Source organism: Narcine bancroftii, chromosome 4, assembly GCF_036971445.1.
Source record: "Narcine bancroftii isolate sNarBan1 chromosome 4, sNarBan1.hap1, whole genome shotgun sequence".
Lineage (NCBI taxonomy): Eukaryota > Metazoa > Chordata > Chondrichthyes > Torpediniformes > Narcinidae > Narcine > Narcine bancroftii.
The window spans coordinates 55,989,718-56,016,922 of NC_091472.1; the positions used below are offsets into that span (position 1 = coordinate 55,989,718).

Below are 27,205 nucleotides of genomic sequence, written 5' to 3' on the forward strand. Positions count from 1 at the left end.
GAGGCTTTGATTATATAAATATTTTTGGCAATAAAGATGTTTTTAATGTATGGTTGACCATTTCAATGACCACAGACATTAAACTTAACAAATTGGCTGACAATTTGGCTAAGAAGAAGGATAATATTTGATACTACAACAGTGTTGAAATGGTTCTTTTTCAGATCAGAAGAATGGAACTAAGTACCTTTGATTATTTATATAATGAATTCGAAGAGGAAGCAAAATATAAGATACCCAAGCTTGCTGATAACACTAAAATGATACTGGGACAGTGTAATGCAACTGAACTCACTCAGAGGCAAGTGAGGAGCACAAACAGGCTTTTAATAGCTTACAATCAATGGCCTGTTGACACAATAGTCCTCAGGTGAATCTGAGGTAAGGCAGGAAAACCAGGGTTTACATTGGGATAGGTGAGAGTGGAGCCAGCCATCTGAACAATACATAGACAGTGAATTCCAGTTCACTGCAGAGAGTATGTTGTGGTGAAAGCATTTTGTCTTTGCAATAAGGGTAAACCTCACAAAAATAAGCGTATACAGAGCCGTTGTCATACCCACACTCCTGTTCGGCTCCGAATCATGGGTCTTCTACCAGTATCACCTACGGCTCCTAGAACGCTTCCACCAGCGTTGTCTCCGCTCCATCCTCAACATCCATTGGAGCGCTTTCATCCCTAACGTCGAAGTACTCGAGATGGTAGAGGTCGACAGCATCGAGTCCACGCTGCTGAAGATCCAGCTGCGCTGGGTGGGTCACGTCTCCAGAATGGAGGACCATCGCCTTCCCAAGATTGTGTTATATGGCGAGCTCTCCACTGGCCACCGTGACAGAGGTGCACCAAAGAAGAGGTACAAGGACTGCCTAAAGAAATCTCTTGGTGCCTGCCACATTGACCACCGCCAGTGGGCTGATCTCGCCTCAAACCGTGCATCTTGGCGCCTCACAGTTTGGCGGGCAGCAACCTCCTTTGAAGAAGACGCAGAGCCCACCTCACTGACAAAAGGCAAAGGAGGAAAAACCCAACACCCAACCCCAACCAACCAATTTTCCCCTGCAGCCGCTGCAACCGTGTCTGCCTGTCCCGCATCGGACTTGTCAGTCACAAACGAGCCTGCAGCTGACGTAGACTTTACCCCTCCATAAATCTTCGTCCGCGAAGCCAAGCCAAAAAAGAAAGAAGGGTAAATAGATAGATTGAGTAGCCAAAAACTTGATGAATGCAGATTAGAGTGCGAAAGTGTGAGGGGCTACTTATTGGTAAGAGGAACAAAAGGACAGAATTATCCAAATGGAAGGAAATTGCAAAATGTTTATAATGCAGAGGGATCTAAGTATTCTTTGAATTAATTGTATAAAGTTAGGAGGCAGGTGCAAGCAAGTAGTAAGAAAAGCAAATAAATGGCTTTTACTTCAAGGGATTGGAGTTCAGAGACAGGAAAGTATTGTTACAACTTAAGAGAGGCCGCACCCAGAATACTGTGTACAGTTGCGGTCTCTTGTTTAAGAAAGAATACACTAACATTGGACTCCAGAGGGGAATCACTGGGCTAACTCCTGGGATGAGAGGGATGTCCAATCATTTAAAGAAGTTGCATTTGTGTACATTGGTCTTTAGCAGAAAGAGGAGTGATCTTATTGAAACATAAAACATGAGGAGAGCTTGACAGGACAGATGTTGAGATGTTCCCGCCAGTTGAAGAGTCTCCAGCAAAGGGACTTGGTTACAAGATGCGGGGGATGGGGGGTGGGGAGTAATCATTTAAAACTGAAGCATGTAGAAATGTATTTAATGAGTAAAATGTCTATAATCATGTATACATACAGATGCAATGAAAGTCTTACTGCAGCTTCCTAGCTATATAAAACACACTAACAATTAAATATATTTAACATATAAAATATCACAAAGAGAAAAAAAAGAGAAATATTAAAGTAAAAGGAAAAATATATTTAATAAATAAACATTCACAGTTAGCCAACAGTGCAAAGAAATGTCAGAAGTGGAGATAGATCTTTTAGTAATCCAAGAGTAGTGTTATGGTTAGGGTAGTATGGTAAGGTACAAAAGCCTGATAATTGATGGAAAAAGGTTGTTAATTGAATCTGGAGATGCCAGACTTCAGGCTTCTGCCTGAAAGTACAGAACTTTCTTGCAAAGGGTGGGATTCTCTGCTTGGAGGGTTGTGGAGACTACATTATTGAAAAGATAAAGTAAATATTCTTTTGGAAGATCAGTAAATTGAGTGCTTTAGGGAACTATCACAAAAGAAGAGTTGATGCTGGTGGCAATAGCCTTAATCCTATTAAAGGATGGGGGAGGTTTGAGAGGCTAATTGATTGAGTCCTGCTCCGATGTCCCTGCGTCCTGTGCTTCTGGAGAGTCAACATTCCAAGATGGAACTGCAGTGCAGATTGACAACAACTTGGATTGCATTGTGTTCAAGAGTATTAGAGGCGAAAGGGAGGTGAGAGAGGAGATGTCTACTGTGGAAAACAGCTCAAGGCTGTGATCTTGTAAGAAGTTACTTTGAAGGGACTGATTTTAAAATTTTAATTTAGAGATATAGCATAGTAACAGGCCCTTCCGGCCCACATGCCCACACCACCAAATACACCCGTGTGACCAAGTAATCTATGAATCCCAAATGTCTTTGGAATGTGGGAAGAAACCAGAGGATCTGGAGAAAACCCATTCAGACATGAGAAGAATGTGTAAACTCCTTGAAGACAGCACTGAATTCAAACTCAGTTCGCTGGCTCTCTAATAGTGTTCTACTAACCACTACACTAACTTTGCTGACTGTACCACATCAGTACCTGAAAAAAATTAAATATTGACAAATCAACTGCTAATACTACATAACTCTGTAGGCCTGATATCCTTCTATTGCAGGAGAAAGGTATCATGTCAACAGAAAAATCAAATAATGCATTGTTAGATAGCTGAAAATATTCAGCGTGGCAGGCAGCATGTGTGGAAAGTGAAACAGAATTAATATTCAAAGAAATGTTCAAACAGAACTGGAGGAAGTTGAAATAAAAGGTCATGTTAAGAAGCAGAGGTCAAGAGGTAAAAGTAAAGGCAAAGATGGTAAAGTTTCAGGTTGAGACTCTGCATCAGGACCGAGAGTGTAGAGGGAGGGTAGGAAGGTAGCCCTTATAACAAGGCAAGAGGGAGAGAAGAGACACAGCATGGAGGCCAAGAGGTGGAATTAGGTGAGGTGATGGATGTTGGGCAGAGGAAGCCAGTGGGGAAGGAGGAAGGTAGAGAGAATAGCTGGGGTGGGGGGGGGGGGGGGGGTGGAAACAGGAAAAACCAGTTCCCATGAGGACACCATCACTCATCACATCTTCCACTGCACTCCTCCTTCCACCTTTTGCATGAATCCTTGGTCTTCTCATCCCTTTCCAACCACCTCTCCCTGACACTTGACACCTACCCCTGCAACTGCAGGACATGGAAAACTTGTTCATTCACCTCTTTTGTCACCACCATCCAGGAATTGAAGCAGGTGAGGTAGATTCACATGCAATTTCTCCAATCTTAGGTACTGCACACGGAGCTCCCAATGTAGCCTCTACATTGGCAAGACTAAATGCAGACTGGGCAATCAATTTGCAGAGTATCTCCACTCTGTCTGCAATGGTCACCCCAAACTCCCAGTTGCATGCCATTTCGCCTCCCTTTCATCTACACAATAACATGTCCATCTTCTGCCTTCTCTACTGCCAAGGTGCAACCCAACACAAACTACAGGAATAGCATGTATTCCATGTGGTCTTCAAACCAGTGCTTTGAATATCAAATGTTCCAATTTCAGGAAAGCCTTAACTGAGTCATAGATGTGCAAAAGAGGAGTGGAGCTGTCTATATCAATGGTGGAGGTAGAATGAGTAGAAAGCTGCAACATCCTTGGAGTAAACATCTCCTATCACCTGTCCTGATCCACCCACAACAACACAATGGTCAAGGAAGTGCTCCAGCACTCTTACTTCCTTAGGAGCCTGAGAAAATTTGGCAGGTTACCTGCGCCTCTCAACAACATCTACAGATGCACCATTGAAAGTATTCCATTAGAGTCACAATAGAACTTTTCCACCCAAGCCTGAATGAAACTGCAGAGGGTTGTGATTGCAGCTCAGTACATTACATATATCCCCTTCCCAGCATCCACTCTATCTATATCTCCTGCTGACTTGGAAAAGCTGCCAGTATATATATCAAAAAAGCTCATTTCTAGCCAGTATCTCTTCACCCTCCTTCTGCTGGGAAGAATATTCAAGAGCATGAGATCATGCACCACTATATTCAAGGACAGTTTTTTCCCATCATTATCTGACTCCTGAATGAAGGTCACATCGGTAAAATGATATTGCCTTTGCTCTGTACCAACTAATCTCTTCCTGTAACTCTGTATTTCTATACTATGCATGGGATGTCTAGCTAGACTGTGGGCAAATGGCAACAAACTTGACCTGCTATGTCCCCCTCTCTCTCCTTCCATTCTATATCCAGTCTTTCAAATCTTGTCCCCTTTCCCATACATCCCTTGAGATCACCATCACCCATTTTCAAACCCTCCAGATCCTGGTTCCATCAATCCCTATCCCCTCTTCTATCTGACTTCATCTCCCCCAATAATGGCTCTCGTTATCAATTGACTTACTTATCAGACTCACCACTGGTAGCCTTTATCATTCTTCAGGAACCACCTTCTCCTTCATCCTCCTCTCTCCCACCTGCTCCAACTGCCCTTTTTTCCCTTCATGTGCTTCCACCTATCACCCATCTACCTCTGTCTCTCAAATCTATACCTCTTCCCACTTGTCTCTTTTTGTCCATCATCCTCTACATTTCCTTGGGGCACTTCCTGCCTACAGGCCTCTATCTCAATCCTCCACCTCTCCGGTCTTAATTCTAATGATACAGATGCAGGGTCTTGACTAAAAATATCAACCAATTCATTCCCCCCCCCCCACCCCTCCTCCCACCCCTCCAGTTGCTGCTCAACCTGCTGAGTTCCACTACTGTCCAATAGTCCTTGAAGCAGCAGTGAACTGCCATTTTGAATTGCTGAAACCCTTATAGTTTAGTCATCCCCATAGTTCTTTCGGGATTTAGACCCATCGTCGAAGAAAAGCAATATTTGTTCGGTTGGTGTGTCCTTGGAAATGACATCCATGTTATTCAGAATTCAAACAATTGGCAGCCTCAAGCAACCAGCAAAAAAAATTGCGGAAAATAAACAGGTAAAAAATACGGAATTTTAGAATTGCGTTAGTTAGTTTTCCATTCATACGACCCAGAGCTTATAGCATCTGGGAAATTCACTTAATCTGGGATCTACCAATTCCCAGAGGTGCCAGATACTACTGGGTATGTGTGGTATTTGAATGTGACTGATGCTTTGTGGTTATATAGGCCATCTATATTTTGGTCCTAATTAGGTGCACTTCCTCACATCTGGTGTCGGCAATTTGATTATGATATTAATGGCTTTTCTTTTTCTTGTCTGAAGATGGAAAATTTTACTAACTTTCATCGAAGATTTCTTCTCCTTCCTCATCTTCATATGGTGGATCCCTTCCTCAATTACTCTGTCTCCGGACATAAACTAGAAATAAACCTATATTCCAGTTGATCTTTATTCAATAATTATGATCAGCATCCTTCAACCTGAGTTCGTGTGTTGCTTCCCAAGCTGAGAGCCAGGGCTTCTGACCTGCAGTAATCCAAACCTTAGCTATCAGTTAACTGTCAGAAGTTACATAGAGTTTCGGAACAAGTTCAGATTAAATGGTCATGCTTTGCTTTTTGCAGGTTATTCCGTTCATTAATTTTTTTATCACTCTCATGTTCTGAAGATGCAACCTTCCCTGCCAATGCTTCCATGCATCCTTCTTTTGTCTTGGCCAAGGATCCCCACTTAGCATTCTTGACAGGACTCTTAAATGTGTCAATGTCATCACTAAATATGCACACCCTCATCTTCATTTACAGCATTCCGAAGAACTATTCTGCATTCTGGGTTCACTTCTCTATCACTACCAACACACCCTGCCAGATATCCTGATTTGTTCTTTCATGTTAGTAAGTGCAGCTACCCCCCCACCCCCCACCTCATGCAACCGGAGCTGCAATATTTGATCTTTTACCATCGCCTCCCATTATCCAGTGATCTGCTTATTCTATATGTTAATCAACATTTTATGTGTTCTTCCTTCACGTCAATGCATTTGTATTTGTCAATCTACTTCACATTGCAGTGACTTAAATTCTAATGTTATTACTGTATGGAACAGCTCCATTTGGTCTACAAGGATGATAATTTTCTGTTCCTAACCTATTTCCAGACTGAGCTAGCTTGAGGCACACTTTATCTCTTGCACATTACAGCATTCTGAACTCGACTATGAGTTCAACGAGATCAGGCCATGATTCTACTGCTTCTATTTACAGTCCTCTTGATCATTTGCTTCTTTACCTATTCTCCTGGGTAAACTTGTACCTCTCCCTTTGTTCGTTTTAGATTGGTCACAGTGTTTGAGCTACCGAAAGAAAATAGACACACGCCGAGAGCACTTCAGTTTATACAAATCTTTATTACAAATTCTAAAGCTGATATCAAACTACAATATGCAAGCCCTTCCCAATTATACTTATCAATGCCTGGAATGGTCCCAACTGCCGAAACGGGGCAACGACCGCACACTTGTAGTAGGTTGTCAGGGCGCCAGTAGCAGCTTCTCCACCTCCCCCAACCGGGATGTTGGCTGGAGTCTAGAAGTTCTTCTTGCTGAGAGATGTTGCCACTTCTCGGAGAGTCTCAAACGTCAGCAGCGGGACCATGGCTTATATTACCCAAAAACTGCTTACCCAAGCACCTATTCCCAGCACAGAAAGAAAGATAAGCGAGCAAGCTCCGTATGCTAGGCTTTTATCGAATAACACAACTTTCAGCTTATCACTTTGAATACAATGGTTTATTTTGCATCAAGGTTAGGTCTGCCTGAAAGACTGTGACCAAAACAAGCAGGAAGATTAAATGTTCTTGGTACACAGATGTCTTTTTGTCAGATAACTGATTCTCTGGGCCCCATGGTGGAATTTAGCTTATGTCTGCTGAGTCTCAAGCAGGTTACAGGCAGGAGCAAAAAAATATGGTTTAAAGCTGAAACAAAAAGCTTTGTTTAAATCCTCCAATACACCTATTGCATTAGTACCTTTAGCTTGGCGCTGGTTCTCATTTTTGAGATTTAAATTAAACCACGTTCTATAACCATATAACCATATACAGCACAGAACAGGCCAGTTTAGCCCTACTAGTCCATGCCGGAACAAATCTCCACCCTCCTAGTCCCACTGACCAGCACCTGGTCCATACCACTCCAATCTTCCCCTCTTCATGTAATTATCTAAATAACGTCCTTGCTTCAACCACCTCTGCCGGAAGCTTATTCCACATCCCAACCACCCTTTGCATGAAGAAATTTCCCCTCATGTTCCCCTTATAATTTTCCCCCTGCAATCTCAAACCATGGCCTCTGGTTTGAATATCCCCCACTCTTAATTGAAAAAGCCTATCCACGTTGACTCTCTCTGTCCCTTTTAAAATCTTGAACACCTCCATCAAATTCCCCTTCAATCTTCTACGCTCCAGAGAAAAAATCCCCAGGCTGCTCAACCTTTCTCTGTAACTCAAACCCTGACATCCTGCAAACATTCTCGTGAACCTTCTCTGCACTCTCTCTATTTTGTTTATATCCTTCCTATAATTCGGTGACCAAAACTGCACACAGTATTCCAAACTTGGCCTCACCAATGCTTTGTACAATTTCATCATAACATCCCAACTCTTGAATTCAATACTCCGATTTATGAAGGCCAACATTCCAAATGCCTTCTTCACCACTCTATCTACCTGAGTATCAACTTTGAGGGTACTATTTACCATAACTCCTAAATCCATTTGTTGCTCTCCATTCCTCAATTGTCTACCATTCAATGTATATAACCTACTTAGATTTGCCTTTCCAAAATGAAACACTTCACACTTATCCATATTAAATTCCATCAGCCATTTTTCAGTCCACTGCTCTAGCTTTCCTATATCTCTTTTTAAGCTACGGTAATCTTCCTCACTGTCCACAATACCACCAATCTTTGTATCATCTGCAAACTTACTTATCCAATTTACCACCCCTTCCTCCAGATCGTTAATATATATAACAAACAATAGTGGACCCAGGACCGATCCCTGAGGAACTCCACTAGTCACCGGCCTCCAATTTGACAAACAATTTTCTACCACTACTCTCTGACACCTCCCATCCAACCATTGCTGAATCCATTTCACTACCTCCTTATTTATACCTAATGCCTCCACCTTTTTCCCTAACCTCCTGTGGGGAACTTTGTCAAAAGCTTTACTAAAGTCTAAATAGATAACATCCACAGCCTTCCCTTCATCAATCTTTTTTGTAACCCCCTCGAAAAACTCTATAAGGTTTGTTAAGCATGATCTACCCCTGACAAAATCATGCTGACTACTACCTATCAATCCCTGTTCTTCCAAATATTTGTAAATGCCATCCCTCAGAACACTTTCCATCAACTTACCCACTACAGATGTCAGACTCACGGGTCTATAATTTCCAGGCTTACATTTGGACCCTTTCTTAAACAGCAGAACAACATGAGCTACCCTCCAATCCTCTGGCACTACCCCCATGACCAGTGACATCCTAAATATCTCTGTTAATGACCCCATTATCTGTACACTAGTCTCCCTGAGTGTCCTTGGGAATACATTGCCCGGACTCAGAGATTTGTCCACTTTTATCTTTTTTAACACTGCCATCACTACCTCCTCGGTTATCCTTATATGATTCATGACCTCCCCACTATTTTACTTAACTTCAACTGGTACAATATTTTTTTCCCTAGTGAATACCGAGGAAAAGAAATCATTTAAAATTTCCCCCATCTCCTCTGACTTTTCATATAGCCTACCCTCCCTATCTACAAGGGGTCCAATTCTATCCCTCACTAATCTTTTACTTTTAATGTACCTATAGAAACCCTTTGGATTTATTCTTACTCTGCCTGCCAAAGCCTCTTCGTGCCTCTTTTTGGCCTTTCTAATTTTTTTCTTAAGATTTTTTCGATGCTCCTTGAAGTCCTCTTTCAATTTCTCATCACCCTGCTGTTTATACCTCTTTTTCCTAACCAAATTTCTAGTATTCCTCGAAAACCAAGGCTCCCTATGACTTTTAGCCTTTCTTTTGATCCTCACTGGGACATATCTTCTCTGTACTCTCAAAATTTCTTCTTTGAATATTCTCCATTTTTCATTTACATCCTTTCCTGAAAAAAATCATGTCCCACTCAATACTCCCCAAAGCCATTCTCATTCCTTCAAAATTTGCTTTTCTCCAATCCAGAACCTCAACTTTAGGCCCTTCTTTGCTCTTCCCTAAAACTACCCTAAAACTAATAGAGTTGTGATCACTAGACCCAATTGGTTCTCCAACATTAACCTCAGACACCTGACCTATCTCGTTCCCTAAGAGGAGATCCAGTATTACACCGTCCCGAGTTGGTTCCTCTACGTATTGATTAAGAAAACTATCTTGCACACATTTGACAAACTCTAGCCCATCCAGCCCTCTTACTGTATGGGTATCCCAATCAATGTGAGGGAAGTTAAAATCTCCCATGATCACTACCTTATGTTTATTACTCTGACCAGCTTCCTCATCTAGCCTCCTCATGTTCTCAGCATCCTAAGCACTCACCTCTCTCTAACCTTCCATTTTCTTGAACCTGAATTTTTTTCTCCATAAATGTTGCATGAGTTTTTCTAGCAGGCAGTTATTATTCTTCAGCAATAAAGTTAAAAAAGAAAAGTTACGTCAGTTGGGTTAATTTATTATTAACTGCGCATATCTTGGCAAGGCAAGATAACCAGTTAGAACCTGATTGATTGTTTCATTATTTACATATATAAGGTAAGCTTAAGCAAAACAACTCGTCTCAAGCACCTGCAGCATCAGACTCTACTCATCTGAGGTTGTAGTTTAGGTGTGAAAATGCTAAGGAAAATTGTGGAGCGAGGCCATGCCTAGCCTCGCCTGTAGTGAAAGAGGAGTGGTGTCTTCCTCCGCCACCTCAGAGCACTCCCAAGTGCAGAAAGTTTGCTTTGACTCATCACCCAGCTTTCCCAGAGGTTCTGCACTAACCACCCATTCACTCAAATTAACCTTTTATTAAAGGGGAAATTCTAAAATTGAAGAATTATGATAGATGCTTAGGATCCTGCAAAAGCATGGCTGGTTATTTTATCCAGTGTACAATGTAGACAAAATCCATTGATAGAATATTGTTATTCCAGTAGGGTATACGTTGCTATAGCTTATGCTTCTGACAAAAAAAATTATGTCCTTTTGAGGGAAAATTATATGAATATAGATACTGTGGGAAGAGAGCATCTCTGTTATTGTAGCCAAGATGTAGGCCAAGAATAAAGATAAATTTTACAATGAGCCTATCAAGGGAGCCGACTGTGCCTGTAAGTAAAATCCTGTCACCGCAGGTTTGTGCCCAAAATGGCGGTGCCTGTGCTCGGCTGCGGCCACAAGTGATTGCAGACTCCGGGTGAGCAACAGTCTGGCGCAGACCACCATTAAGGGGAAGAACACCCCCACCCGTGACACTTGAGAAGGAGAAGTAGAGGAGATGACCATACGCGACGGTGACCACTACAGCAGACCAGCGAGGGGCTCAGCGGCTGAGGGACTGATGCAATCTGCGGGTGACATGGTCGGGAGATCTGCACAGGCTGAGGGCTGCTGGAGACTGGCTCATGGGAAGCAGGTATCAGAGCCAGGATTAGGGAGGGTGTTGAAGGCACAAAGGGCTCCGAAAGGCCTCTGGAGCTGAAGGCTTCCTGATCATGTTGCAGGTTTGGATCTGGAGCTCATGTAATATGATCGATAGTACTCGGAGTCTTGTGTGGAGCACAAAGACGCTTTTATTAGCCCCGTTTTGGCAACTAACAGCCAGTATCTACAATAGTCTTCAGGTAAATCGGAGGTAAGGCGGGTAAACAGGTTTATATCGGGACCGACAGGGGTGGAGCCAAGAGGAGGGGTCGGCTGTCGAATCTATACATAGACAGTGAATTCCAGTTCACTGCATTCACCCCTTCCTTCAGGAGAATCTGCGGGTGAAAACAGAGACCACATTCAGCAACACAAACTTTTTACAATTATTTACAAGTTGAGTCTGTCTGGTGCCTGGTTATTCTGGTCGAGCACCTTAGTACTGGTGGACTTTGCTCTTCCAGAACTTCCTGTGCCACCTGTGGTTCTTGGATAGGGGGATTTGAAGGGGGACTCGGGGCCCTGGATCTGATGGTAGCTCCATTGGAACCGTGTCATCCGGAACCCTGCGCGGGGAGTTTGGAGGTTTCAGGCCTATTGTGGGCATTCAGTTCCTGAAGGTGCCAGATCTCTGATCTCCCTGCCATCCGGGTATGCCACATAGGCATTCATTGGGTTTGCGTGCAGTAGGCACACTTTCCTAACCAGCAGGTCAATTTTGCTTCTCCTCACGTGCTTTTTCAGCAGGACCGGGCCTGGTGTCATTAGCCATGCTGGAAGAGTGGTCCCCAATGTGGATTTCCTCAGGAATGCAAACAATGGGTTGTGAAGAGTCACATTGGTCACAGTGCAGAGAAGCAATTTTATGGAGTGGAGCGTGGTGGGCAGAACCTCTTGCCAGCATGAATTTGGAAGGCCTTTAGACTGGAGGGCCAGTTTTATAGCCTTCCAGACCATTGCGTTCTTCTTTTCAACTTGTCCATTCCCCCAGGGATTGTAACTAGTCATCCTGCTTGAGGTGATGCCTCTTGCAAGCAGGTACTGGTGTAGCTCTTTGATCATAAACGTTGAGCCCCAGTCACTATGAATATAGCTGGGATACCTGAACACAGTGAAAATGGAGAGCAGAGTTCTGATGACTGTGGTGGTGGAGGTGTCTGGGCAGGAGATAGCGAATGGAAAATGTGAGTACTCATCAATAAAGTTAAGAAGGTACACGTTTCTATTGGTGGAAGGAAGGGGCCCCTTAAAATTGACGCTGAGTCGTTCAAAGGGGTGGGAAGCTTTTATCAGGTGCGCTTTGTCAGGGTGGTAGAAGTGTGGTTTGCACTAAGTGCAGATCTGGCATGAAGGGCAGGTTGTGTGCCTTGATGAAGTGGGCCATGCGGGTGATGCCTGGGTGTGGTAGAGCTCGTTGTGGTGACTGCAACTGGCTGGTGTGTGCAGCAGCACAGCTTCCTCGGGATAGAGCATCTGGAGGCTCATTGAGTGGATGTGGCCTATACACTATCTCATAGTTATAGGTGGAGAGTTCGATCCTCCACCTCGCAAACTCATCATTCTTTATTTTGCCCCTGTTTGTATTATTGAACATGAACGTTACAGATTGCTGATCAGTGAGCAGTGTTCCTGCCATCCAGGAAATGCCTCCAGTGCTTAATGGCCTCCACAATGGCTTGAGCCTCCTTCGTCACAGACAGGTTTCAGAGCTCATGGCCTTGTAGGGTGTGGGAAAAGAAAGCTACCGGCCTGCCCAGGGTCGTGGCCAAGCTATGTTGGAGGCATCGCTCTAGAATGGTGCATTTTTGTCCACCGTTTGCATGGTGGCTTTTGCGATATAGCTCCTGACGTAGTTAAAAGCCACCTGGGCTTCGGCCGATAATCGGAAGGAGTTGGTGAATACGATTGCGACACTAGATAAATATGATAGTCAGTGGGGTAAACCTTTACATTGTACCGCCAAGCGGTCGTAGAGTTTATAAAGTTCTCCATCGAGCCAGTGTCTATTAAACAATCCATCTGATGTCCATTTACCCTCACCTCCATCATCGAGTTGCTCAGCTGGTGGGGTTTCACTTGGTCAAGGATGACTGATGCCAGTGCTCCAGAGGCTGCATCGCTCCCCCTGCCGGCATCATCTTGTTCCGAAGGGCAGAGAGGTGGCATTAACCATGTGGAGTAGCAAGATGGTCACCGTTCCCACCATTGCTTCTCTTCCAATAGCGGTTCTTGCCACAAGGCGCAACAAGATGGTGGCGGAGAGCAGCATGGAGAGGTGGGGGTCCTCACCTTTGGGCTTTGGCACGGGGTGTCTGATAGTTCAGGGGCCATACACGAGGTAGCCTTCCCGGGGTTCCCCTTTGCTCGACAGACTTTCGTGCAGTGTCCCCTCTTACCGCATCCTGATCACACAGAGTCCTTCGCGGGGCATCTGCCACGGGGGTGTTTGGCCTGTCCACAGAAGTAGCACTCCTGGTCATGCGTGGCCGAGATAGTTGGTACCTAGGACAGCTGTGCTCCACAGGCCTGGCTTTCGTTAGCGAGGTGGTCTGCTCCTATTTTGGTCTGTTTGAGAGATTTTGCCAGATCGAGAGTACTGGCAAGGTTCTTCTTCCACAATTCTAGTAGTTGCTGCCTCACGTACCTTGAACTCACTTCAGCCATGAGTGTATCCGGGACTTGCTCTTCTTCCCTCACCCAGGATGAGACCGCTTCGTAGTGGCACTTTCTCATCAGCATCCATAATTCCAGGACATAGTCATCCAGTGACTCACCCGGTTGTTGCCGACGTTATGAGAGTTGGTGTGTCGCCAGCACATTGTTCTGGAGCCTCATGTAGTGGGCCTTCAGGCCTTTGATGGCCATCTCGTACTTTGCACAGTCCCTGATGACTGCATATCCATTGGGGCTGACTCGAGAGAGGTAGGCTGATCTCTGGAGGCCATCGGAGTGAAAGACTTCTTGGGTGGCCGCTATGTAGGACTGAAAGCCTACCAGTAGGCGAACTCTTCCGGGGCCTCTGAGGACAGGGGCAATCTGGAGCATGCCTGGCTTCAACAGGGCTTCCATCCCATTTTCAAAAGTAAGCTAATAAAATTGTAATGTGATCGATAGTACTCGGAGTCTTATGAGGAGTACAAACGCTTTTATTAGCTTACATCTAACGGCCGGTATCTACAATGGTCTTCAGGTAAAGCAGGAAAACAAGGTTTATATCAGGACCAACAGGGGCAGAGCCAAGAGGAGGGATCTGCTGTCTATACATAGACAGTTCTGTTTTTACAAGAGAGGATACAAATAACCTCCCAAGAATGTTGGGAAACATAGAGACTAATGCAAGGGAGGAACTGAAAGAAATCAGTATCTCTAAGGACATGGTCTTGGGGAAATTGATGGGATTGAAGGCAGATAAATCCCAAGGGCCTGATAATCTACATCCTAGGGTACTCAAGGAAGTGGCCATTCAGATAGCAGATGCTTTAAGAATTATTTTCCAGAACTCGATAGACTCAGGATTGGAGTACCCATGGATTGGAGGGTAGCTAATGTTACCCCACTATTTAAAAAGGGGGGTAGAGAAAAAGCGGGGAATTATCGGCCGGTGAGCCTTACATCAGTAGTGGGCAAAATGATGGAATCCATTATTAAGGATGTAATAGCGGAGCATATGACTAGCAGAGAAGGGATGGGACAGAGTCAACATGGATTAACAAAAGGTAAATCGTGCTTGACAAATCTATTGGAATTCTTTGAGATGGTGACAGGTAAAATAGATGGGGAGAGCCAGTGGATGTGGTGTACCTGGACTTCCAAAAGGCCTTCGATAAGGTCCCGCATGAACGACTGGCTTCCAAAATCAAGGCTCATGGGATTGGGGGCAAAGTATTGATGTGGATTGAGAACTGGCTGGCAGGTAGAAGACAGAGAGTTGGGATAAATGGCTCATTTTCTGAGTGGCAGGCGGTGACCAGTGGGGTATCACAGGGATCTGTACTGGGACCCCAGCTGTTCACAATTTACATTAATGATCTGGATGAGGGGATTGGATGTAATATCTCCAAATTTGCAGATGACACTAAGCTAGGAGGGGTTGTGTGCACGAAAGAGGGGGTCAGGAAGCTCCAGTGTGATTTGGATAAATTGGGGGACTGGGCAGATACATGGCAAATGCACTTCAATGTGGATAAATGTGAGGTTATCCACTTTGGTAATACAAACTGGAGGGCAGATTACTATTTGAATGGCAATAGATTAAGAGATGGGGAAGTGCAGAGAGACCTAGGGGTACTTGTACATCAGTCTCTGAAGGCGAGCATGCAGGCGATTAAAAAGACAAATGGTATGTTGGCCTTCATATCAAGAGGGTTTGAGTATAGGAACAAGGATACCTTACTGCAGTTGTACAGGGCCTTGGTGAGACCCCACCTGGAGTATTGTGTGCAGTTTTGGTCACCTTATCTAAGGAAGGATGTTCTTGCAATGGAGGGAGTGCAGAGGCGATTCATCAGGCTGATACCTGGAATGCCAGGAATGACTTATGAGGAAAGATTGCGCAAATTGGGATTGTGCTCACTGGAGTTTAGAAGATTGAGAGGGGATCTCATAGAGACATATAAAATTCTGGCAGGACTGGACAGAATGGATGCAGATGGGATATTTCCAATGATGGGAAAATCCAGAACCCGGGGCCATAGTTCGAGGATAATAGGCAAACCATTTAGTTCCGAGATGAGGAGGAATTTCTTTACCCAGAGGGTGGTGAATCTGTGGAATTCATTGCCACAGAGGGCAGTAGAGGCAGGTTCATGAAATATATTTAAGAGGGAATTAGATATATTTCTTCAGTATAAGGGTATTAAAGGTTACGGAGAGAAGGTGGGGATGGGGTACTGAACTTTAAGATCAGCCATGATCTCGTTGAATGGCGGAGCAGGCTCGAAGGATCGAATGACCTACTCCTGCTCCTATCTTCTATGTTTCTATGAATTCCAGTTCAAGGCAGCTCATGTTGCCAATGAATTAAACAGGAGTCTCTGTGACTGCAGGGGCTGCAGGATCTCTGGAGACAAATCCATGGACACTCAGTGACTCTGAAGGGACTTTCTTTTGGTTTTCTTTCTCTCTTACTGTTAGGAACAGGGCAATACAAATGGAAACTCTTCGTCTTACAGCCGTCAAAAGTAAGGTATATCATGTATGTTACATTTTTAATGTATTATTAAGTGACAATAAAAGGAACCTTGAAATCTTTTTGAAGATGCTGTCAGGAATTTCACAATGAATGATATTGTTAAAAGATTTTTCCTGGTAGAATCTGCTTTCTGTGCTCAAATGAGAACTTTTTCATCAGTTTTAGACTGAATAGTATACACTGACATTAAGAAGTGTCACCTGATGCAGAGAGACAAAAAGGACAGACAATCGTCCACTCTTTGTTTCCTGCGTCTGACACAATTACGACTATCACAACATTTTATGTCTCATCAAGACATGTTTGGGAGGACATCACAGGTGTCAGTTGCTTTCCTGTTCATTGTTCTATTAAGGAAGCAACAGTTCTGACATACTAATTAAATCTCTGTAATTACCAAAAATAGATAAATATTTTTCCAAGATTTTTGTATTCCTTAGGTGCAAGCCTTAATTGACCTTGTAGATATTTGTTCATTCACAAATAGTTTTGCCATCCTGCAGGATGTCTCTGAAATTATGATCAAATTCAAAGGAACAGTTGAGGCCGACTACCTGAATTGGCACTTGGCATTCTAATGCCATGCTCTGGCACACAGTATAGAGTCCCCAGGTGGTGCCACGATCATCTTAATGCTCAGAGAAAGCAAATGTTCTGTCACAGAAGTCATAGAGGGTATTCACATTCAGCCTTCAGGCTGGATAAAGTGATTTTTGGAACAGTCAACTCCAAATAAAATAGCCGAAAAGATCACTGAGGCCTCCCTTTGCTCTGTTGATGACATTCACCAAGGGCGTTGTTTAAAGAGGGCTCAAAGAATTAATGAGGATCCCTACTATCCATCACACAGAATCTTAGACCTACATCAGGAAGGAGGTACAGCAGCATCAAAATCAGGACCGCCAGGCAGGGAAATAGCTCCTTCCTGCAAGCTGTGATATTGATGAACAGAATCCTGTAACCTTGCATCTCTGATAAATGAAATGGTAAATTATTCTGAAACATTTATATATGTTTATTTTATATTATACTTTTATGTATATATATATATTATATATATATGATTATTATGTGCTGTGTATTATGTGTTAACGTGTGTGCACCATGGTGCAGAGAAACACTGTTTCACCTGGTTGTAGATGATAATAAATTTGAACTCGAAACTAGCTTTATCTGTGAGAACTGATGCACTATCACCAAGGTCAAGGTCGGAATCGTGGTGAGAGAGTCAGAATCCAAACCAGACTGAAGCGCAGGGGACTGAGATCTCTCTTACCAACCGTACTATTGGCAAATGTAGTCACTGGAAAATAACGGCTGCTTTAAAAAATTTTTTTTCAAAAAAAAATACATAGTAACATTTTAAATATACAATATATTAAATTTTTTCTCATAAACACAACAAACAAAAAACAGTCCCTCCCTCCCTCCTTCCCTTCCATACATACAGATCTGTTCACTGTCAGAGCTGACATATATTTTAAGTATATAGAGTACAGTTGGGGAAACTACATTTTTGTTTATATTATAGTTACTTTTATACCCTTTTTATTACTGTATCTGGACCCCATTGTGGTCCACCTATGGCTGCCAGACCTTTACACAAGTGTCATATTTATTTTTTAAGTTATATGTGATTTTTTTTCCCCATAGGTATACAGCAGTTGATTTCTGCAGTCCATAAGTAGAGGGGAATCAGACTTCCAAGTGATTGCGATACATTTTTTATTACCGCCAGTGCTATTTTAATAAATGAGATTTGACATTTGGTCAATTTGTCACTTATTTCCATGAAATTACTGATTAGATATTGTAGAGCTCGTCGAAAGAATCAAAGACTTGTTGATCCAAACCAAGGCTTTTATTAGCAAAAGACAGGAGCTCTTCACAGGTGGCCGACCAGTCCGGAATGATCTGACCTGGCTAGGGACACAACCCTTTAAGGCCCAGACAGTAGGCGTGGCTTAGCTCTCAGCCAATCGCTGTAAGCACAGTCTAGATACTGTAAATATATACACTATATACATTGGTGATAGATCTGTACTATCACAGATATAACTCCAGGTCGCCCATGAAGGCCACACCTGTTAACATGGTTAATTTTTCTGCGATTTCTTGCCAAAATGGCCTCACTTTCACTCACGATCACGTGGCATGTAGAAGAATTCCTGTTTCAGTCCCACATCTGAAGCACATCTCTGAAAGTTTGGCTTTTGATCTGTGTGACTTTTATGGGGTAAAATATAATTGGTATAAAGTATTTTACTGAACCAGTCCATATCTTGCATTTAAAATTGATGTCGTGCTGTCCTTACACCAATCTGACCAACTTCTTTCTGGAATCAAGCATGGCATGGATGCTTAATCAAAGACAGGTGAGACAAATCTCAGACACTTGCTGCACTGAGATCTGGCTAGCAGAGAACAGTCGGGACACGGTGATCTCAGCAGTGTTTCACCATTCACGGAGTGGACTGGAAGTCAGATTTTGACAGAAAGATTTCAGATTCAGATTTCAGATTTATTGTCAGAATTGCTACTTAGTGCAAAAGAAAACCGTACACAGTGTATAGATGTAAATGAATAAAGAACTGTAAACAGATAATAAATGTAAACAAACTGACTGTAATACAGAGAGAATTAAAAAATTCAATAAAGTGCACAAGTAAGAGTTCTTAAATGAGTCCCTGATTGAGTTTGTTGTTGAATCTGATGGTGGACAGGGTCACAGCTGTTCCTGAATCTGGGGGTGGGAGTCATGTGGCACCTATATCTCTTTCCTGATGGTAGCAGCAAGAACAGAGTGGGTGCTGGGTGGTGTGGATCCTTGATGATTGTTGCTGCTCTCCGACGGCAGTGTTCCCTGTTGATGTTCTCGATAGTAGGGAGGGTTTTGTCTGTGATGTCCTGGGCTGTCTCCACTACCTTTTGGATGGCTTTACTCTCAGGGGTATTGGTGATGATGCAGCCGGTCAGCACCACTTTCTACCACAAATCTGTAGAAATTTGACAGGGTTTATGGTGTCATACCAAACCTCTGCAAATTCCTCAGGACATGCTTTCTTCACGATGCCATTAGTGTGTTGGGTCCAGAAAAGATCCACTGAGATAGTGACTCCCAAGAACTTAAATTTGCCAGTGGAATGTGATATTTAGTTAAAATTGGCTGGTGCATGGGCATTGGGGTCATGTCAACCTTCTGTTCCACTGATTTAGAGTAAATATCAATTAAATGCAGACTCTTCTATCTACCCCAAGAGTAATTATCACCAGAGTTTATACCCCTCCCGATGCCAATTACAAACAAGCATTTGCAGACTTGTATGATGCAGATTCCAAACAAGAAACAGCTCATTCCATTGCACTACAAATCATTTTCAGTGGCTTTAATCAGGCCTGTCCTAAGAAAACCCTGCCCAATTACCACCAGCATATAACCTGCTGTACCAGAGGTCCCAGCACACCCAATCACTGCTGCACCAAGATAAAGAATGTCTATTATTTTTTACTGAGATCGCATTCTGGCACGTTAGTTCATTTGGAGATGCTTCTGCTACCTGCATACAGACAGAGCCTAAAAAGTGCGGGACCAAAGATCAGGTTCAGTGGTCGACAAAGGCTGAAGAATGATTGTTGTGAGTCAGTGGATTGGGTGGTGTTCAGGAACTCAGCTGAGGATCTGAATGATTAGATCGGGCCATTATGGACAAAGATACCTGACAGTTGTGGCAGGGCCTAAATAACCATATAACCATTTACAGCACAGAAACAGGCCAGTTCAGCACTTCTAGTCTGTGCCGAACAATTTCTCCCACCTAGTCCCACTGGCCTGCATTCAGCCCATAATCCTCCATACCTCTTCCATTCATATACCTATTCACCTTTTCCTTAAATATTAACATCGATCTCACTTCTACTGCCGGAAGTTCATTCCATACCCCCACCACCCTCTGCATGAAGAAATTCCTCCTCATGTTTCCCCTAAACTTTTCCCCTTTTACTCTCAATCCATGCCCTCTTGTTTGAATCTCCCCACTCTCAGTGGAAAAAGCCTGTGCACATTGACTCTATTTGTCCCCCTTATAATTTTGAATAGCTCTATCAAATAACCCCTCAACCTTCTACTCTCCAGAGAATAAAGTCCCAGCCTGTTCAACCTTTTCCTGTAACTCAAACCCTGAAACCCCCAGCAACATTCTCATAAACATCCTTTGCACTCTCTCTGTACTGTTTATATCCTTCCTGTAATCCAGTGACCAAAACTGCACACAGTATTCCAAATTTGGCCTCACTAATGCCTTATACAATTTCAACATAACATCCCAACTCCTGTATTCAATACTCTGATTTATGAAAGCAAACATATCAAATGCCTTCTTCGCCATTCTATCTGCATGTCATTCAACTTTCAGGGAATTATGTAGCATGACTCCTAAATCCCTTTGCCCCACTGCACTCCTCAAGTGTCTACCATTTAACGTGTATGGCCTGTTTTGGTTAGTCTTACCAAAATGTAGCACCTCACATTTGTCAGTATTAAACTCCATCTGCCATCTTCTAGCCAACTCTTCTAACTGTCCTATATCACCCTGTAAACTTTGGTAATTTTCCTCACTGTCCACAAGACCGCCAACCTTTGGTTCATCTGCACATGTACTAATCCAATTTGCCACCCTATCATCTAGATCATTGATATATATGGCAAACAGCAGTGGACCCAGTACCAATCCCTGAGGCACTCCACTCGACACCAGCCTCCAATTCGACAATTTTCCATCACTACTCCCATCCAACCATTGTTGAATCCATTTCACTACTTCATCATTAATACCTAATGCTTTCACCTTCCTTACTAACCTCTTATGGGGAACCTTATCAAGAGCCTTACTAAAATGCAAATAGACAACATCCACAGCCTTTCCCTCATCAACCTTTTTAGTAACCTCCTCGAAAAACTCTATAAGATTTGTTAAACATGATCTTCCCCATACAAAACCATGCTGACTAGCTGAATCAATCCCTGTCCTTCCAAATAATTGTATATACCATCTTTAAGAACACTTTCCCTTAATTTACCCACCACTGATGTCAGACTTACAGGCCTATAATTACCAGGTTTACTTTTGGATCCTTTTTTGAACAGCAGAACAACATGAGCCACCCTCCAATCCTCCGCCACTTCCCCTGTGGCCAGTGACATTTTTAATATTTCTGTCAACGCTCCCACTATTTGTTCACTAACCTCCCTCAGGGTCCGAGGGAATATTTTGTCAGGAACCGGAGATTTATCCACCTTGATCCTTTTTTAATATATCCAACCCTACCTCCTCATTAATCCTTATATGAACTCCCTATCATATCTCTTCACTTCATCTGCTACACAAAAAAATCTGGTGCAATAATACACAAGAAAGGTTCACTCCCAGATGAACTTGATGCCTTCCATGCCCAATTTAACCAACAGAACAAGGAGGAATTATTCTGCAGTCCCACGACCCTGATGATCCTTTACTGTCTGTATCCAAAGAAAATGTGTGGGCTGCCTTCAGGAAAGTAAATCCAAGGGAAGCATCTGGTCTGGACAGAATACCTGGAAACCTGAGTCGACCAACTGACTAGTTTATTAAAGATTCAAGATTTGGTTATTGACATGTAATAGTACAGAACATGTAATATTACACTAAATTGGCTTCTGCCTGCAATAAGGCAAATAGTCACCAGTAGTGTTCCCCCGGTGACCCTCACAGTAAGAGAAAAAAAAGCAAAGCAAAGTCCATTCAGATTTACTGCTCCTGTGCTCCTGCAGCATCCACAGCCACATAGACGTCTGTTCCATTCATCGACAACCTGAGCTCCAGATCCAGATCCAAACCTCTGACACAATCAGGAAGCCTTCAGCGCCTGAGGCCCTTTGGGAGCCCTTCTTGCTCTCATCATCCTCTCAAATCCCAGCTCCGATACCTGGTTCCCATGAAACAGTCTCCAGCAGCCCACAGCCAATATGGGTACCCCAACCTAAAGTCATCCTCAGACTGTGTGTGCCCATCAAACACTGAGCTCCTTGCTGGTTTGCTGCTGTGGTCATTATGCTGTGTCTCAATAATATGGAGTCCACTATTTCAAGTTACTTCTACTTTTACACGTGAAAAATGGCATCCCATCAATCTTGTTAAAATGTCATGTTTCAAGGGTACAATATGAGACCCTTATAGGCCTGAGCTAATTGGCCATGGGTGGGAATTAGAATGGGAACAAAACCTTGCAATGCAACTTTGAGTCACCATTGTCTGTTTCTCCCAGAAGAGAAGAATATGATTGGCTTTTGTTATTCCTTATTTTAAATGACTTTATTTATTACAAAGATACAAATTTAATTTTTAAGCAAGCAGACGATGTGAACAGCATAATTACTACCTGCAGTTTGCCTGATAGTATTAGATACCAGAGCAAGTCAACAGTTATCCGGAATTTGCAGTGATGTATAGTGGCACCAATTATTATAACGGTGAGGTAATCACCACTCATCATTGTAAAAAATAGAAACCTCTGGAGTATTTACATGCAGGAGGAAATATAAAATGAAAAATTCCTATCATTGATTTCACCGCACGGCAGAGTCTTCTCCAGTATAATCTCAAGTAACCTTTTCATTGATCAAGTTTTTCAAAGTGTTGGAATCAGTGAAGAAAATAAGGTCAATTATCTTGAAGATGAAAATAGGAATAGAAAAATAAATTGAAATCACAAATTGGTGTATATTTTCTTGCCAGCTCACAAAGTGAGATGCTATTCCTAGAGCTTATACTGATCTAATGCAGTGGTTTTCAACCTTTTTCTTTCCACTCACAGACCACTTTAAATATTCCCTATGCTATGAGTGCTCTGTGATTAGTAAGGGATTGGTTAAGGTGGTCTGTAGGTGGAAAGAAAAAGGTTGAAAACCACTGTTCTAATCGTACCTAATTGACTCGTTATGTGCCCAGTTTTAGAACTCCAAAGGAAATGGGCCAATAACAATTTTTCTCAAGCAAAATATTTCAATAACAATTGGGTCTAGAGCAGTGATTCTCAATCTTCCCTTCCCACTCACGTACCACCTTAAGCAATCCCTTACTAATCACAGAGCACCAATGGCATAGGGAATACTTAGTGGTATGTGAGTGGAAAGAAAAAAGTGGTATTTGAGTGGAAAGAAAAAGGTTGAGAACCACTGATCTAATGAGTTTATTGTCATATACATTGTACATATGGACAGAAATTCTTATTTGCTTCAGCCTAACAGGAAAAAGAACAATAGTGTACATAAATTTAAATTGGAAAGAGATAATACATGAGAGATAATAAATATTCATCGTTACCGTAGTGTAAGAAAAACAAAGTGGCATACAATAGTGCAGAGAGCTCTTTTGTGGTCTTTTGACCAATCCATGTTTAGCGTAATAATGGGAGGTTCAAGAACCTGAGAGTCAAGGGAAAGAAACTGTTCTGGAACAGAAATACTGGCCACCAGGCTTCTGTATCTTCTAGCTGTAGATAACAGTGAGCAAAAAACATGTCTAGAGTTATGGGGATTCTTTATAATATTTGCTACTTTTGAAGCAGCGCCTCACATAATGTAGCACAGATGGTTAAAAGAGTTAAGAATAAGTACAGATCATCTCGTCATCATTCTGAATCCCTCGTTATTTTATCATTGAATTATCCATCCCATGAAGTCATCATCCAATCTGCATTCAATCTCTCCAATATCAAGGTGATTATGATACTGTAATTTCTGTCTTTCACATCATATAACTTCTTATTTTTTATTTCTTATATTCTCTCCTTTCAATGAATTGTAAAATTTAATTTCATCTCATAACTTGTTACAGTTGCCTAAAAAGTCACTGATTTGAACTGTTAACTATTTCTCTAATATTTATAAGATTGACTTGCTCAGTATCTCCAACATCTTTTGTTCATTTCAGATATGACGATTACAATTAATCATTAAATTACAGCAAGGGATATATATTATGTATAAAATAGTGACATCAATAATGATAAAATAAAGACATCAGGAGACTTTGGGTCACAGGCAACTGTTAAGTGATCTCAGTTCTGGTTCTAACTTGACCATTTGTTTATAGATTTTCATAAAAGACTCTATTCCTAAATGGATGCAATAGATTCAAGATTCAATTTATTGTCATGTAATAAAAAGTGTAATATTACACAAAATTGCCCTTTGTCTCTGGTAAAGGCAGACGGATTTGCCATAGACAGAAATTGCCTGAAGCGCCTCTTACAGTCAGAGAAAGAGAAGCAAAAGAGAGTTCCCCCCCCCCCCCCCAGAGTCAAGGAGTGTCTGTGAATTCACCTCCAGCACTTCCGCAGCCTCTGCAGCCACACACAGTCCAGTCCAAACCATTGGCAACCCGAGCTCCACATCCAAACCTCCAATATGATTAGGAACTATTCAGCACCCTTGGCAACCTCTCGCATCCCAGTTCCGATGCATGGTACACCTTCAGCAAGATTCAACCCAATTTCCAGCAGTCCGCAGCCTGGTACAAGTCCCTTAAATGCAGTCTCCTGCAGTCCACAGCCTCCTTAGGTTCCTCGTCTTGAGACACCAACAGTTTGAACCTTGTGTGTGTCCTTCAGCTGCAGAACCCCTCACTGCTCCGCTGCCGTGATCACTGTCCCGTGGGTCGTCTCCTCTGCTTCTCCTTATCAGATGGGGGATGGTCTCTTAATTTTCTGGTGCCCTGAGCCAGTCTTCTGCTTCCCTGGAGTCTGCAACCCCTCATGGTTGCTGCAGATCAGAGGCATCACCATTTTGGGCGCAGATCCCATGGTTGCGGGATTTCAAATAAAACTACTGGTGGCTTCTTTAACAGGCCATTCAAAGCCTGTACAGAGCTATTGGCAGTCAGACTGGGCGGTTGGTCCACTCAGGAGAACTGCTACTTTGCTGCCTCCTCTCCGTGGGTCTGCACCAATAGCAGTGCCATGGTTATTGCAACTCTGGCAGCACGGCCGTTTTTTTAATGGCCAAATTTCATTGCCTTCATTTAATATCAAGGCACCATGACATTATTTTATTATTCACAGCATTTCACTTGGAAAATTATGTCCTTGTATCTATTATTTCTCTTTGATGTTTCTTAGTTGCTCTGCCTAATATTTTGTGTATGTACTGTAATTCAAAGGTAATGATGCATCCTGTAAAATCTATGTATGATCAGAATGCTCTACTGAAATTTATCTCACTTCAGATCAAAATGTCATTCTGTCAAGCAAGGCCCTTGAATGAGTGAAACATTCAAGGAGAAACATAATGAAAGACCACGAGGACATAACACATAAATCATAGGTGGATGCATTATTAATTTTGATTGGGTATAAAGTATACTTTAAAAAATTATAATGAAACATTTATTTAATATATTTGAATGTTTGCCTAATTACCAAGGACAATATCACCTTCTAATGAGCATGTAGCGACCCACACGCAGAGACATGGACTGGCCCACAAAATGGCCGATGAACGCAGGACCTGGAGGTGGCACCGGCCGTTGTCCCAGGTGACCTCCACACGGCGGGAAGATGGGGAACTCTGGCAGGAATGCCGGCCAACATGAGGCCAATGCTCTGATGACAAAGGGCCCCAACGTCAAGGTGAGGGGCCCATATAAGCGCGACGGCCAGAGCAATAAATCAGTCTCATTTTCCAAGGCTTGGGTGTGCGTGTCATTCTTCTCCATGCTCGTGTAGCGTGTATGCTACATTGGTGACCCCGAAGGTCCAACCAGCAGGTGGATCCGAAGATGTTGGATCAAGCAGAGTCAACGACCATCCACGTGGTCTATTTCAGGCATCCGATGTTCTGGGCATCACAGCCACTTGTTGTTCAAGCAGGCCGAGGCTCAGTTCCAGCTTTGCCACATCACCACCAACAACACCCGCTACTTTTACATCGTGAGCGCCCTCAATCAAGACACAGCGACAAGTCATAAATTTCCTACTGCAGCCTCTGGAGCAAGGCAAATACGTGGCTCTCAAAGAGTTACTAACCCACACTTTCAGGCTTTCCCGGCATGAGCATGCTGCCCAATTGTTGCATATGGACGGATTGGGGGACAGGGCCCTGTCTGCCCTAATGAGCAAGATGCTTGCTCTAACCAAGGGCCACAAGCCTTGCCTAGTCTTTGAGAAAATCTACCTGGAGCAGTTGCCCAAGGATATATGACTCTTCCTCACAGATGAGGACTTCAACGATGCTTGGAGGGTCACGACCTGGGTAGACATTCTCTGGAGAGCGAAGAAGGATACCAACGCTGTCGTAGACCACATCAGCAGGCCCCACAAACAGCCATCTGTGAGATCAAGGCCAGTGGAGAGGCAAGTGAATACCCCAAGACAGCTATGCTACTACCACCAGTGATGGAGTGCAGAGGCCTGTTGATGCTGCCCACCCTGCAGGTTTCCAGGAAATGCCCTGGCCAACCGTCATTGATGGCTGCGGGGATTGGCCCAAGTGATAGCTTCCTCTACATCTGGGACTCACAGTTGAACAGGCATTTCCTCATCGACATGGGCGTCCCCCTCAGGCCTTGAAACCCTCAGTGGCAAGCGGGATCCAGCACTAAGGGCAGCTCACAAGTCCTACATTCAAACTTTTGGGACCCGCAACATCACCCTTCGTTTCGGCAACATCCATTTTACATGGACCTTCACCCTCCTGCAGTGACACAACCACACCTGGGAGCCAACTTTCTTCAGTCCAACTGCTTGCTTGTCAACCTCAAAGGATAGCGCTTGGTGCACACCAAAACTTTTCAGGCTCTGCCTTTGGGGAAAGCCAAGATACCTGCCACCTCCCCCCGCCCATCTAGACTCTGTAACACTCTCAGACAACGAATTCTTCTGCATCCTGGAGGAATTTCCCTCGATAGTGGTGCCACAGTTCTCCACAGCCGAGCCAAAGCACAGGGTAAGACACCACATACTGACTGAGGACCTCCCACTCCTCACCAGGGCACACCAACTCCCTCCCAAAAAGCTCAGCCTGGCGAAGGAGGAGTTTAAGAAAATGGAGGAGCTGGGGATTGTGTGGCACTCTGACAGTCCCTGGGCCTC

General features: G+C 43.3%; 1 long non-coding RNA gene across 4 annotated transcripts in view; it reads left to right on the top strand.

The window, feature by feature from the left end:
* Nucleotides 1–27,205, top strand: part of LOC138760579 (uncharacterized) — a 90,857-nt gene that overhangs the window by 16,265 nt on the left and 47,387 nt on the right. The window contains exon 1 of one of the 4 annotated variants that reach the window (XR_011355717.1): nt 16,451–17,067. The exons of the other annotated variants lie outside the window; for them this stretch is intronic. This is a non-coding gene — a long non-coding RNA (uncharacterized lncRNA). Of the gene's footprint in view, nt 1–16,450; nt 17,068–27,205 lie in introns of those variants that run through there. 4 annotated transcript variants of the gene reach the window in all.